Genomic DNA, 14,783 nt, shown 5'->3' on the forward strand with positions numbered 1-14,783 from the left:
CGGCGTACAAATCATGAAGTGGCAAAAGTTTTGTCGATAATTTTATAACTACATTTATTCACATATTTTGACAATACAGCTACACTATACAGCAATAAATTCTAATTTATAGAGTGCTATCCACTGATTAGTGTCTATTTATGATTTAGCTACTCCGATAACTATGTTTGACAATTGTAACCTCGTGAAGCGAAGCTGAAAAGTCCATATTGCCCTGCGGCTGCCCAACCAGTCAACAGAGTATTTTTTATAGTAATATCAAACCGAGGTGTTTACCTAGCGTCCATTGGTCCCTTGATTTACCGGTTCAACTAAAATCTGTCCACCAATTAGTGAAGTCAATCCCGGAATTCCCGACCGGGAAATTTTCTCAATTCCCGGTTTTCGGGAATTTTAAATATTTGTGTTATACTTCATACTTATAGTTGCAAATTTTAGAATATTCGATAAATTGACTGCAAAATAATTTTAAAAATTAAATTAAAAGTTGGGTCATGGCATAGAATTATAGACGTGACTTTATTAAATTTACACGAAATTGGACCTAAAGATGAGCACTATTTGCTTTTGGGAATTCTGATTATTTTCCCGATTTTCGGGAATCCCAGGATTTTTTGTCGGGATTCCGGCCGAATCCCGCGATTAAATATTTTGATCGGGATTGACTTCACCACCGCCAATCTTTTACTGGACACATGAAAGTCAGACTGTTGGTTACTTATCACAGTGCTGGCAAGCACGACCGGTGCATTTATTGTGGGTATACTATGTACCCCCTTTACTATTATACCCCCTTTACTATTACACCCCCTTTACTATTATACCCCCTTTGGTACACGTTACAAGCCTCTTTCGTGCACTCCGGCAGGAGTTTTTCAGGCATTAAGACTCATCGGAAGTCGTTCAGCAGATTTATTTTTAGTTCAAAACATTCTAATTTGATGTCAAAGATGACAGGAATAAAAAATAGTTATGTTGAGATTTTTAAGAAATTTGCATAAAATACTCGCCAGCACTGTTATACGAAATTCGGTAAAAAACCCAAAATCGCCATATTCAGGTGCCTTAAAAACCATGTTAAAATTGAGTTAGAGATCTGACATTTTTCAGGGCGTCTAGACGTTGACCGAATCGACTGCAAAAAAAGTTTCAGGTTTCAGGAGCATCGGGAAATGGGTTTTCTAGAACCCCTGTTTTACGATAGATTGTCGTGATATATATTTTACCAAAACCCATAATCATGGGTAGAGTGTACCGCTGCCAGTGTCTCTCTTTTCCAAACAAAAGGAAATGATATTAATTTGAGGAACAGTCCGCTAATGCAAATTGATACCGAGAATGAAATCGGTCGCTCGCTTTTTCAAATCAATAAGCTTTATTACAATTCGTGAGCCGTGATCGAATGGAAAAAGCGAGCGACCGATTTCATTCTCGGTATCAATTTGCATTAGCGGACTGTTCCTCAAATTAATATCATTTCCTTTTGTTTGGAAAAGAGAGACACTGGCAGCGGTACACTCTACCCATGATTATGGGTTTTGGTAAAATATCATCTCTTTTTGATTATAATGTCAGGATAATTTACACAGCTAGTCGAAACTTCATTAACAAGGAGGTAATTTCGACGATTTCGAAATTCTGCCTTTGAAAACGTTTCCTTGTGTTTAGTTAGGTATATCTGTCGATAACCGACTGAATATGGCACTTTTTACTCATTCAAGTTGGCATTAAATTCATATATAATGCCATTTAAATATCGTGGAAAGCAGAATATATTCGAAATCACGAATGAGCAAAATTCTCACCTTTCGCACGTGCAAACTTTGAGCGGACGTTACGTGCGCATACAATATTGAATCACCGTAAATTTTTGCGTAGTGGTATTTAATATATAGTTTGATAAGCATGCAAAGTTTCAGAAGATTTCAAAAAGAACTTGGATCACAACGGGACTCCAAAGTTGATAAAAATCGTGAAAATCAAAATTTTTAGTGATTTTAGCTATTTTAAATCAATTTGGGCGTGTCCCCACGTGTGCAACTTTTCGATTTTTAACTTTAAAACTAGCCTATAACACAATTTACACCTTTAAGAAGCAAAATTGAGCTCCACAACCCAAGGGATAGCCCAACACCAGAGAATACTAATTCACAACTTTTGTGTTTTTATAAAATTATTCTTCAAAAAAGCACTAACTTCAATAGCAAATATCTTTATGAAGGAGTAAGGTAGGAAACTTTTCCGGTAGATTTTTAGAATGCTTGAACAATTATCTAAGGTGAAAATGTCCTCAGATTTTGAATAAAATTACTCTTTAATGGTGTAAAATCGATTTGAAAAGTTGTTGTTTTGTCAAAAATCAAGTTTAAAAAACACTTAAATTGATGACGTCATCAAGTGATGATGATGATGATAAATTATTTTTCAATATAAAGTAAACTAAAGTATAAACGATTATCTTTAAAACCTGTGGTTCGAAATGACTGTATCTTTTATACTTTTGAATCTACGGACACTTAAATGTAGGCTACAATTGACTGCAAAAAGCGTCTATATATATCTTCACGACAATCTGTTGTAAAACAGGGGTTCCAGAAAACACACTTCCCGATACTCCTGAAACATGAAATTTTTTTTACTGTCGACTTGGACAAGGTCTAGACGCCCTGCAAAGTTTCAGATCTCTAACTCAATTTTAACATGGTTTTTAAGGCACCTGAATATGGCGATTTTGGGTTTTTTACCTAATTTCGTATAACATGCTGGCGCGTATTTTGCGCAAATTTCTTAAAAACCTCCATATAACTATTTCTTATTCCTGTCATCTTTAACATTGAATCAGAATGTTTTGAACTTAAATGTACCTGCTGAATTACTTTCGAAAAAGTCTTAATGCCTGGAAAACAATAAAGGGGATATAATAGTATAGGGGGTAAATAGTATTGTGAATATAAGGGCGACGGTAATGCTTGCCAGCATTGTGATATACATATATATTCAGGGATAGACGCTTTGCCAGTCAATTGTAGCCTGTATTCAAGTGTCCATAGATTCAAAAGTATAAAAGATACAGCCATTTCCGACCACATGTCTTGCGAATAATTGTTTACACTTTAGTTTACATTGAATAACAAAATTATTTGACGTCATAAACACCCCTTAATGACGTCATCAAGTTAACCGTTTTTAAAACTTGATTTTTGACAAAGTAATAACTTTTAAAATTAATTTTAAACCATTAAGGAGTAATTTTATTCAAAATCTTAGGAGATTTTTACCTTAGATAATTGTTCAAGCATTCTGAAAATCTACCGGAAAGTTGTTCTAGCTTGCTCCTTCATAAAAATATTCGTCATTGAAGTTTGTGCTTTTTTGAAGAATTATTTTATAAAAACGTCAATTTTGCGATTTAGTATTCTCTGGTGTTGGGCCATGCCTTGGGTTGTGGAGCTCAGTTCTGCTTCCTATAGGTATAAATTGTGCATTAGGCTAGTTTTAAAGTTGAAAATCGAAAAGTTGCACACGTGGAGACACGCCCAAATTGATAGAAAATTGCTAAAATCACTGAAAATTGCTGTTTTCGTCATTTTCTGTCAACTTTAGAGTGCCGTTGTGATTACAGTTCTTCTTGAAATACTTTGAAACTTTGCATGCTTATCAAGCTATATATAAAACAATTACATGCAAAAATTTACGGCGATTCAATATTGGATGCGCACGCAACGTCCGCTCAAAGTTTGCACGTGCGAAAGGTGAGAATTTTGCTCATTCGTGATTTCCAACAAATTCTGCTTTGCCACGACAGTTTAATGTCATTATATATGAATTTAATGCCAACTTAAATGAGTATTAAGTGGCATATTCAGTCAGTGATCGACCGATATGCTTCCCTAAACACAAGGAAATGTTTTTAAAGGAAAAATTTCGAAATCGTTGAAACTTCCTCCTTATTAATGAAGATATCAGTTTATATTTCGACTTTATAAAGTTTAAGTACCCTGACATCATAATCAAAAAGAGATGATATTTTAGCAAAACCCATATTTATGGGTAGAGTGGACCGTTGCCAGTGTCTCTCTTTCCCAAACAAAAGGAAATGATATTAATTTGATTGACCGTTCTCAAATGCAAAATGATACCGAGAATGAAATCGGTCGCTCGCTTTTCCCATTCATTTACAATTGTAATAGATTAAGAAGAACTACCCAAAGGCAGCTGTACTCGGCAATGAAGATTCAATAAACTTCAGCTTGTTCAATAAGTAATAACTACCACCCTTGTCCCTTATCCCGAAATACTAGGTATCGACCCGAACGCAACCCAAAGAGATTTTTACAGCATCTGATTGATGTAATCAATCGAAACTTATTTATACAATTCGTAAGCCGTGAATGAATGGGAAAAGCGAGCGACCGATTTCATTCTCGGTATCATTTTGCATTTGAGAACGGTCAATCAAATTAATATCATTTCCTTTTGTTTGGGAAAGAGAGACACTGGCAACGGTCCACTCTACCCATAAATATGGGTTTTGGTAAAATACTATAACTCTGATAACCGTTTCGTGTATTGCTTGAGGATCTAGGCCAAGAAAGATAAGGGACTACTGATAAGGGTCTTCTACAGTTAAAGTGTATACGGTAAGAAATATTTGCTTAACAAGGGGATCATTAACATCCATTCATATGAAAGTGAACCATTCATTTCCATTCTCTGCCACACACATGTATTGGCGGAGGTTTGTATTACTTTTGGTTCCACCTCCGTCCTCCAGTATTCAATAGTTCGTACGACAGCCAACAACATATAAATTTAAAATAATATGACTATGACTTCACCCGCACGCCACCCAGTATAGCCATGTAGAGCACTTGTTTAAAATGTTAAAGTGCTACCGACACACGCTGTTCCCTGTATGGACGAAGAATTCTCAAGTTCACCTCCCCTTCAACTTTTGTACGAACTCTCACTCTCCTCTCCGGGCTCCCTTCTTCTCTCCTAAACGTTTCCCAGTAACTAAAAAGGAACGTGACGACGGAATACGCATACTTTGGGTGAGGTTGGTAACACGTTATGTCTACTAGGTTTAATGTTAAAATATTTGCTGTGTTTATAATTGCAACTTTTAGTTTTTATATCAATAGGCTCGTGTAAGTGTAACCGTCGTCTGTTGTGTTGAGAGCTGTTGAATTGTCTTTTATTTATCTGATAGACATTTGATGGTGCGTGTACGTGATGCACTTTAAGTGTTTTATTTTCAAATTCGATTGTCATTTCTGTGCAGGGAATGTGCTATAGATTGTGGACCAGTGTGCAGTGTAGAGCAGTGTTTTGATTTCTGCTCTGTTTGGTATGGCATTGGCACAGTTTATCGGGTCGTGAACTAGTGCTAAGTGCAGTTTTATTGGAAATATATATGCAATTGATTTATATAGGGCTATGTTAATTGGACCGTGTTCAATATTTATATACTCCATAGTCCATATACACAGTACAGTGTACCACTACCATGTACAGCGTAAACGGTACACGGTACACTGTGTACACTGTACACGGTACACTGTTTTGATTGTCCTACGTCAGAACCCTCTTACTCTAACTCATATGAATTCTAAGTCTTTGTATTTTGATGAATGCACATTGAACAATGTTTTAATTCATGTGCATTATGCAGCGTGGGGTATTGCATTGTGGACCAGTGAATGAGTGTTTTGATTTCTAAGCTAGGTTCGGATTTTTTGGATTTTGGGCTAGATAGTAGGTATTTTGTTTGATTTTCCTGTCAAGTTCATTGTTTGATTTCTGTGCAATATTGGGCAACGAATGGGATTGTGGAAAAATGCACTGTTTTGATTTCCGTGCAATATTGGGCAACGAATGAGATTGTGGATCAATGCAGTGTTTTGATTGCTGTGCAATATTGGGCAACGAATGGGATCGTGGAACCAATGCAGTGTTTTGATTCCTGTACTGGGCGTGGTATATACTGACGTGTATACTGTATAAGAGACAGTGAATATTTTGTACGGTTGCGTTTTGTTAAAGACCCACAAGAACATAACATAACAGGTGTTTTATGACAACTAATAAGTCCTGATAACAAAAACATCACTCAGTATTCAGTGCTTCGTGATTGTTAGATTGTAGCAATAGAAAGCACCAGTCGATTAATTCTTAATTGCACATTTCTTTGTTCCACGGCGGCTTACTTGTTAAATACTTGTTATGGCCGCGTCAGAATGCTTATCATTCCCCCGGCCCGGCCTCTGATCGCCGACTTGCACGTTTTCATTGCCAGTTCAACGGCCTTCCCAGCTCTGCCAATTCATCACTTCGGAGCATTTACCGCGGTAGTTTTTTTTGCCAACAAAGTGATCTGAAAAGCTTTTTAAAACCTCACAATCACATCGCAGCGTTCCCAGAGTTCGCAGCATGGTACTGGAATGTCAAAATGTGTTGCTACAATCGGTTTGATAGTTTTTGGAGCTTCTGAATGTAGAACTCAGAATCCCTGTCCCCTATAACCCTCGTGTCTTTGTGCTTAGCTCATCATCCAATATGTACATTATTTAAGTATTGTGGGACCGGGTATAAGATTAGTGGGCCGAAATGGTTATCCTGATTTTCTAGCTCACTCTCGGCCATTTTCCTTTGCTCCTTCTCTCCCATTTCTTCAGTACGTTTCATTAGCTTCTATAATTTAAAGAGCAATAGAATAGATGAAAGTCATTGTAATCAAACAACAGTAACTTGCTTGATTGAATTTAAGATTGGAAACCTCATCCACCGCCATGGTACCACGCAAGAACCCCATGTAACATGGACATATAAAGTTAAACCCCCAATCTGATCTGTAAATTCTCGTACCCACATGCCCTGCTACACAGAATGATTTACTACGGTCCGCATTGTGTTTGATACTCTCTCTCTCTCTCCCTCCAGGTCTTATAGTCGGGGTTTGTAAGAAGGTATAATGACTGGGCTGTGTGAGATGCAGTGTGATCCAGTGACCGGTACAATTACCCGACCAGTCATTGTTTTGATAATTCAAGTCAGGGTAACCGCTCTATTCGGTTATCTCACTTCCATTCTGTCCTCTTAGTGTTTGTGTTCACTGTCACGTAGGTAGGTATGTGTATTTTATATCTTCACAGAGTATTGAGGTTTAAGAATGTTCCGTCGAAAGTACCCACCGTAGAAGTGGCTTGCTTATTAGGTGTTTCCGGTGTTATGGGCGTGGCCCTCTCTTGCACCATTCAGCCCTCGCTTGCTCTCCAATAGTTAAAATGTGTTCATATAATTTCTGATAATACACCTCACAACCGAACTAATTGCTATGAGTGTCCACTTTGAAACGTTTCTATGTGCCCCACTGTAACATTTGTACCAATTTAGAAATTTCTACTTTGTTCTATAGGAATTTGTTCTTGTTTCCATCGCTATGACAGCACATGATAATCTAATAATACTGTGACCAGGTTCATCAGGACTCATTTTCACACTAGCAGCAACCTGTTAATGTTTAGTCACATGTCTAAAACAGTTCAACTGAAAAGTTAATTAACATCCTGTTAGTCTGATCATGGTCGAATTAATTGAAAAGCTTGTTAGCCTGATCAGAAGCTCGTGCACGCCACGCTTGCTCAAGCCAACTATCGCATTATCTTCTAATGATTGTTAATAAACTGTCTGTAACTTAAGAAAATCTCACATTCCCTTTGTAGCTATTCTTCTTATCACATGACACCTAGCCCCGCCTTTAATTGGTGGAAACAAGCTGCACACCTCACCGTGATTGGTCACTTCACGGTAGCAGGTGGTGCACCGTATAAGACGCACAACACAGGGCTGCTTCGTTAACGTTTACTCTCTCCAGGGCAGTTGTGTGTCATTAGTAGCTGGAGCGTGTTTCAAATTCTGGTGTTCAACTCTCTCTCTCTACGTTTTAAAACGTTTAACTTTTACCACGCGTTTTACTCCAGCTATCTTGTAAACGTTTCACCACTCTTTATATTAGCGGGAGGCGGTGTGGTTGATTGAAGATTTAAGTTTAACGTCGGGGGTTGCAATAATTGCATGTCGTGTTCCCCTCCCCCCATTACTATTATTATGGAGAGTGTGCGATCATGTTGCCTTATCGAATTAAAATATCACGGTATGATCGGTATGTACCGTTATTGTTCACGTGTCACAGGATTCCTCTTCCTCTTGCATCGCTCTGTCTGTTGTACCACTTCGTTACATATGTGTATGAAGTTTCGTGGAGCAGTCAACAGTTTTAGGGTATTATTTTTTGTGGAGCAGCTAATAAATATAATAATACGTTTTCGGTATTCAGTCTCGAATGTTCTTTTTTATTCGTTTTCATTTTTCAACCTTGGTTGCCATGCGTGTTAATAGTATTTTGTATATCACAGCGCGCTTTCCTGAATTTTTTGGTCACGTCATATATATTATATAGTGGGAAATATTTGTGTTCACATTCTTGATCACGTCAGACGTGATTTTTTTGCACGAATAACTCGGCAGCTTTCACGGTTTTAACGAGGGTTTCCCGCTTTTGTGTCTTGCATGCACGGAAATGAAGGATTAGTATTACAGGAAATCTATAAATAGCATCACCGGAATTTGTGTCAATCCCGGTGTTCTGACTCTATCTGTAACGACTCGTGATAATTTGCCGTTTGCTCGAATATGTGACTATCTATTTACTATGATTCTCTTGATCTAACGACGCAGTTATGTCCTACACTCCCTTGATTCGCCACATTATGACGTTTTTCTGTTTCCCCTCTGCTACTTTTGTGCAAGTTTGGGTACATGTTGTAGGTTTTCTGTGAAAGTTATCATGTATAACACAAACGTGTTATTGGGATAGTGTACTCTAACCTATTCCTGTCTTCAAAGCCTGTCAAGCGCTACCGACTCTGTAATTTTCGGATATATTATCTTCTTCTCTTTTTACGAAATTTGATTTAACCGTGAACTGCTATTATATTGAGCCTCATCGAATGATATTTTGATTGAAATATATCTTTGAAACATCTCCTTAACAATTGCCCTTACTTGAGTCTGAAAACATTATAACGTCTTGAACACTCAATCGTTTTTCAAAATTTGTCACATAGAAAATCGCACACAAGAAAAGCTTAATTACACAGGCTTAATAAACTTAATTACACCAGCTTTATACAACGGTATATAGCATACGTTAAACAGTGGAATTGAGCTAGCCATTCTGTTGATTAGATTATCGTGAGCCCGGGCATTACACCAAATTTGTAGCTGCTCTGTCTGTGAAGTATTATAGTGTATCTATCTGGAGTTTTATAGTATATCTTTCTATCTACATTATGATATATTTATCTTTATTGTAGTATATCTATTTATCATTATAATATAGATATATTTATCTTTATTGTAGTATATTAAATACTTATTTGTTTCTGCTCCAGCCCCCGCCCACCAGACTTGAGACTTATCATAAATGATGAGTCGAGCCAGCGCCTTCATAACAACCTACTGATATTATTTCCAACCCACGCCCCCCTTTACTGGGCACCTTGCCAAATACCCGGCTGAATCAGAGAAGTTAATAAAGGTGGGGATATTATTAGAAGTGGAAGCCAGGTAGGTGCTACTGCTACATCTTTCTCTCTCTCTGAGAACTGCGTGTTCCTAATTGTCTCTCTGGTGACAAACTGTACCACCCATCCCGACGATATAGCGCTCAGCTAGCTAACGTTTACACATACCAGCTCTGTACTATAGCTGATATAGCTGAATATAGCTGTTATAGCTGTGAGATCATGTTGGAGACTAGGTCGGGAGACTGGATGTCGGCTGATCCCCATTCCCAGGATTATTACGTGTGTGCGGGGAGGAAGGATCTTAGGTTTTTAGGTTCTGATAATGTAAAAGTTAGAAACTTGATACTGGGTAGAAGCTGGAGAACAGGTCCAATATAACCCGTAGCTACATTTAATAAACCTAATTGCAGTGTCATTAGGCGTACTGTCAGCTTTGCGCATTGTTATCGTTATATTGCAGTATTTGTTCTTTTATAATTGCAGACCCTTCGAGATATTACATGCCTTTTTGTTATTACCCCTGCAAATGTAATGTGTCACCTTGGGACCACCTGTTTCATTTGTTTAACTTTATTTTGATAAGCAGAACTTGTTGTTTGTCATCCATTGCTTTAATATATTTAAACAGCTGGAATTTTAAGTATGCTTCGTGTGTTTTTGTGTGTGTGTGACTGACGCTTGCTCAATCCCTTGTAATACCACGCATTTTCATCGGGTGTTATATTCGGCTTTCTTAGTTAGCAGTTTCGAATTACATCCCTCTAATTCCTTCTTGTTTTATAAAAATTTTGTAGAAAATTATAATAACATTACACTGGGTGCCATGGCTTCCACTAATTTATCTCCCATTGCTAGTAGTTTTGTGAGACGCTGTTCTGTCGTGATTATATTATATATCGATATAGTGATAATAAACATTCTGACAGTCTGTCTCTCTAAGGTATGACGTGAAGGATAAAGAATGTAGGAAGCTTAGAGTGCAATGTGTGTTGCATGCCAGTAATGGAGTACAGCAACAAGCGGGATCTACCGGAGATCAAGGGGTACAACACCCCCCAGATCCGGATAAAACGGTCCGGACAGTTTGGTTCACCAGGTCCGGGTCACATTGACACCTCCAATGTGCCCTCCTATGCGACTCTGCCCCGGAACTCTCGGGGTGGTTCTCGTCGATCTAGGAGCCTGACCCCTCGCTCACCACACCTAAACCAGGCAAGGGTGTTCGGGGATGGAACCGGGACAGCCCCCCGGGGAGCCGGGATAACTCCCCGGTCTCCCCACCACAATGCAGCCCGGATGTTCGGAGATAGTAATCCAGGTACTGGGCCGACTACGGTTCACTCCCGAACCTTACCCAGGCAGCCCCGTCCAGCTGCCTCTCCGGGTCTCAACAGAGCTGCTCCTCCGCTGACAGCTGACGACCCTGATAAGCCCGTGACTGTGTCTATAAAAACAATTCCCCGTATGAAGATTAATAGGATCAGCCAGGAAGAACAGATAGCTAAAAAGGAGGCCAGGAGCCGAAGAAAGTGGAGTATTTTCAGTCTACCCCGGCGGATAAGATCAAAGTTACACAGCGAGATTTAGAGGCGTATGTTCAGTTTTACGAGACAAAACTTAGTAGTATCGTCACCGATATGGACTCGAATATCGCGGTGGAGAAAAGAAAGAAGGACAATCTGGAAGGAAAATTGAAAAAATTATTGGACGCAAACGATTTGTTGTCGAAAGAGTTGGCTGTGATAAGGAGGGATTTAAAGAAATGTCAAATCTTAACGGAAACCCCCGTTTGAGGATGTTTTGTCAATATTTGTAGACATCAACAGATGATTTGTTAGGTTATTAAATTAATTGTACTTGCCTTTTTGAGAATGGTTCCCAGACCATGCGTATCAGTGTGAGCGAACAAAATGAGTGTTACTGTTCTAAGTATTTTGGCCCTGAAATTATTACAAACTTAGAAATTTATGAAATGAAACCCACCTGTTTGTTTATTGCCATTACGATTGTGGTTCAGTTTGTTTCCCTTCATTTGGATTGAATTCTGGAGTCAGCAAATTTGTTTCTATTTTGAATTTTGGTTAGCATTTCTGATTGTGATATTCGATATCATCTCTTTATGAAACGTTAAAATTATGCTAATCATTTTATTGTATTTTACACGGAACCGTTGTTTCATTTTAAAGGCTTTTAGAATCTTGAAATTGAAACAATATTTTAAACGATTGTGAATTAAAATGAGTGTCTTCCTCACTATCAGTCACAGAATAAATAGCATCGTGAAAATTGTAAAATAATTTGACTGATTAACTTCACAATCAGTGAAGGTGTTCGGCATGATAATGTGTAAAAATCAAAAACTTAAAATGTGTATTAGCAGAAATAGTTAAAAGCGTGAATTTAAATACTATAAGTATAAGTTTGAACATTAAATATTTTGCTACTCTAAAATTTTGACTAGTGATTCAACTAAAAATAGATTTTTACTGTCAGAACAGTTCATATTTATGAAAATTTAAGTTGCTTAAATTCAGCCGACTGTAAAATGTATAACTGTTGACAGATTTTACATTTAATCTAAATTGAAGAGCATTAATTTAACCATTCTCTACTCTACTCATATCTTAATCTTCAGTAGACAATCATTTGGTACATCTTTTACTCTTTCATCCTTAAAATTTGTAAAGCAATTATATGGTCAATCTTCTACTCTTTCATCTTCATCATAACAAGATCCATCATTTGGTTCATCTTCTACTCTTTAATTTTCTTCATAAAAAGAGCCATTATTTGTTACACCTTTTACTTTTTGATCTCCATCTTTTGAAGAGCAATCGTTTGGTACATCTTCTACTCTTTGATCTTCATCATAAGAAGAGCCATCATTCTGTGCATCTTCTACTCTTTGATCTTCATCATAAGAAGATCCATCATTAGGTACATATTCTACTTTTTGATCTTCATCATAAGAAGATCCATCATTAGGTACATCTTCTACTCTTTGATCTTTATCATGAGAAGAGCCATCATTCTGTGCATCTTCTACTCTTTGATCTTCATCATAAGAAGATCCACCATTAGGTACATCTTTTACTTTTTGATCTTCATCATAAGAAGATCCATCATTAGGTACATCTTCTACTCTTTGATCTTTATCATGAGAAGAGCCATCATTCCTTGCATCTTCTACTTTTTGATCTTCATCATAAGAAGAGCCATCATTAGGTACATCTTCTACTCTTTGATCTTCATCTTTCGGAGAGCAATCATTTGGTACATCTTCTACTCTTCCATCTCCATTTGTTGAAGATCCATCATTTGGTACACCTTCTACTCTTTGATCTTCATCTTTCGGAGAGCCATCATTTGGTACATCTTCTACTCTTTGAGTTTGATCTACATCGTTCGGACAGTTAACGATCGTTCGTTCCCTCACTGGTTCAACCTCAAAATTATTTAAATTTTCTTGCGCTGTGAGAACACCCCTAAAAGCCATCGATCGCCTCACGACAGTAGCCATATTCCCGTACATTTTGCTGTAGAAGATCGGGTTGAGGAGACTGTTGATAGGAATTACTATCAACGCAAAAACTTCAAAAAACATCGGGCCAGGGTTCCCATCAACTAATTGAAAGTATAATGCAGCTCCGATAAAAGATAGCCAACTTAAAATCTGTGTGCCAATCATTAGGAAAACTTTTACCTCCAATGATTTAATATGTTGATTTGTTTTGTTACCATTGGCAAGGACAATTCTACGATTGGAGGCTATCTTCCTGAGCACTATCTTTATGTAGGTGACGACGAAGACAGCGAGCAAGATTATCAAAGTGACGAAGTAACATATCTTGTAGTAGAGAAAGGAGCGGTGTGATTTGAAGATGTTATGTATGCACATCTCTGTGTCACCGTAGTATCCAATTTCCACGAAATCGAACATATTTCGATTGGAGGTCATGTTTCTAAGGTTTTTAATGGTAGTGGATCTGTCATCTTTTGTTGAAAAGTATTTGAAGTTGAGTTCAGCAAGTTGGCTCCAATTTAGTGGATTCTCGTTGACAAACGGGTTATCTTCAAGATTGATAAAGAAGATGTGCGTCCGGAAGATTTGCTGTATTTCCTCAATTGGTATGACTGGGACAATTGCGTTGATAAAATTAAGACTCATGAGAATTCCTGACGCTACCATCACTGACGATATTTTGATTATCCTCAATGTTCCGGAGCAATTAAAACATCTGACTATGCTGATAATGGCGATAGCCATCAAAGAGCCGTGGGAGGCGATTGAGAATAATACTCCTAGGGTCGAACAGAAAATGCTTGACCTCCAGTCATGATCAAACAAGCAGTAATCTCCCTTCATTGCTAGAACCAAGGAGACCCCTGCTATGGAGCAGTTGTAAACTCCCATCAGGCAGTCAAAGAAGAAGACATGGAGACACATCATTCTGTCGACCTTACCCGCCTCATTTCCTGGAGAGCTTGTGTAGCATCTGTAGCCCACCACAACGTTGAGGACTATCATGGCAATCCCAGACAGCACAGTCAGGAAAAATGCTGGCTTGTTTTTAATAAGGAATTTCGAGGAGGAGAGAGAACTTTTGGTGCACTGCTGACACTCATCCCAACCGTTTGAACAGTCTTTTAAGTTATCACAAACCTTTTCCGGAGAAATCCATTCTAGACCTTCAACAGCTGACGAGTTTGGGGAGCAGTAAACTCTGCCCGGACACCCAATTTCATCCGCTCCATTAGTGCAGTCCACTTTAGCATCACACAGAGCGGATATGTGATGTGCTTCCGAGACAAACGGTTTCCCCTCACAGTTAAACACAAAGTCCTGCATCGCGAAGTTCACTGAAGTAGCGCCAACGAACAATTTTTCACAAAATTTTCCCCATCCACTTTCAATGAATCCAGTTATATGGCTACAATTTTCTTTGCAATACACAGAGACTTTTTGGAAGTCCTCAGTACGTAAGTTCAGTTGGCCTGATTCCATTGCCTCCGACAAGCAGCGGTATGGAGTACTTCTCTGCTGCCAATCCATTTCAATAAAGAAGGTGCAGTTCGTGTCCTTCGGTGTTCCGACACAGTGTGATAAGTAGAAGGACTGACTATAGCAAAATTGTTGTTCAGAAAGATAAATGGGATAAGAAACAACTCCAGGGCAGATTACCTTGTGGAATC

This window comes from Bolinopsis microptera, chromosome 5 (assembly GCF_026151205.1).
Source record: "Bolinopsis microptera isolate Bmic1 chromosome 5, MBARI_Bmic_1.0, whole genome shotgun sequence".
Lineage (NCBI taxonomy): Eukaryota > Metazoa > Ctenophora > Tentaculata > Lobata > Bolinopsidae > Bolinopsis > Bolinopsis microptera.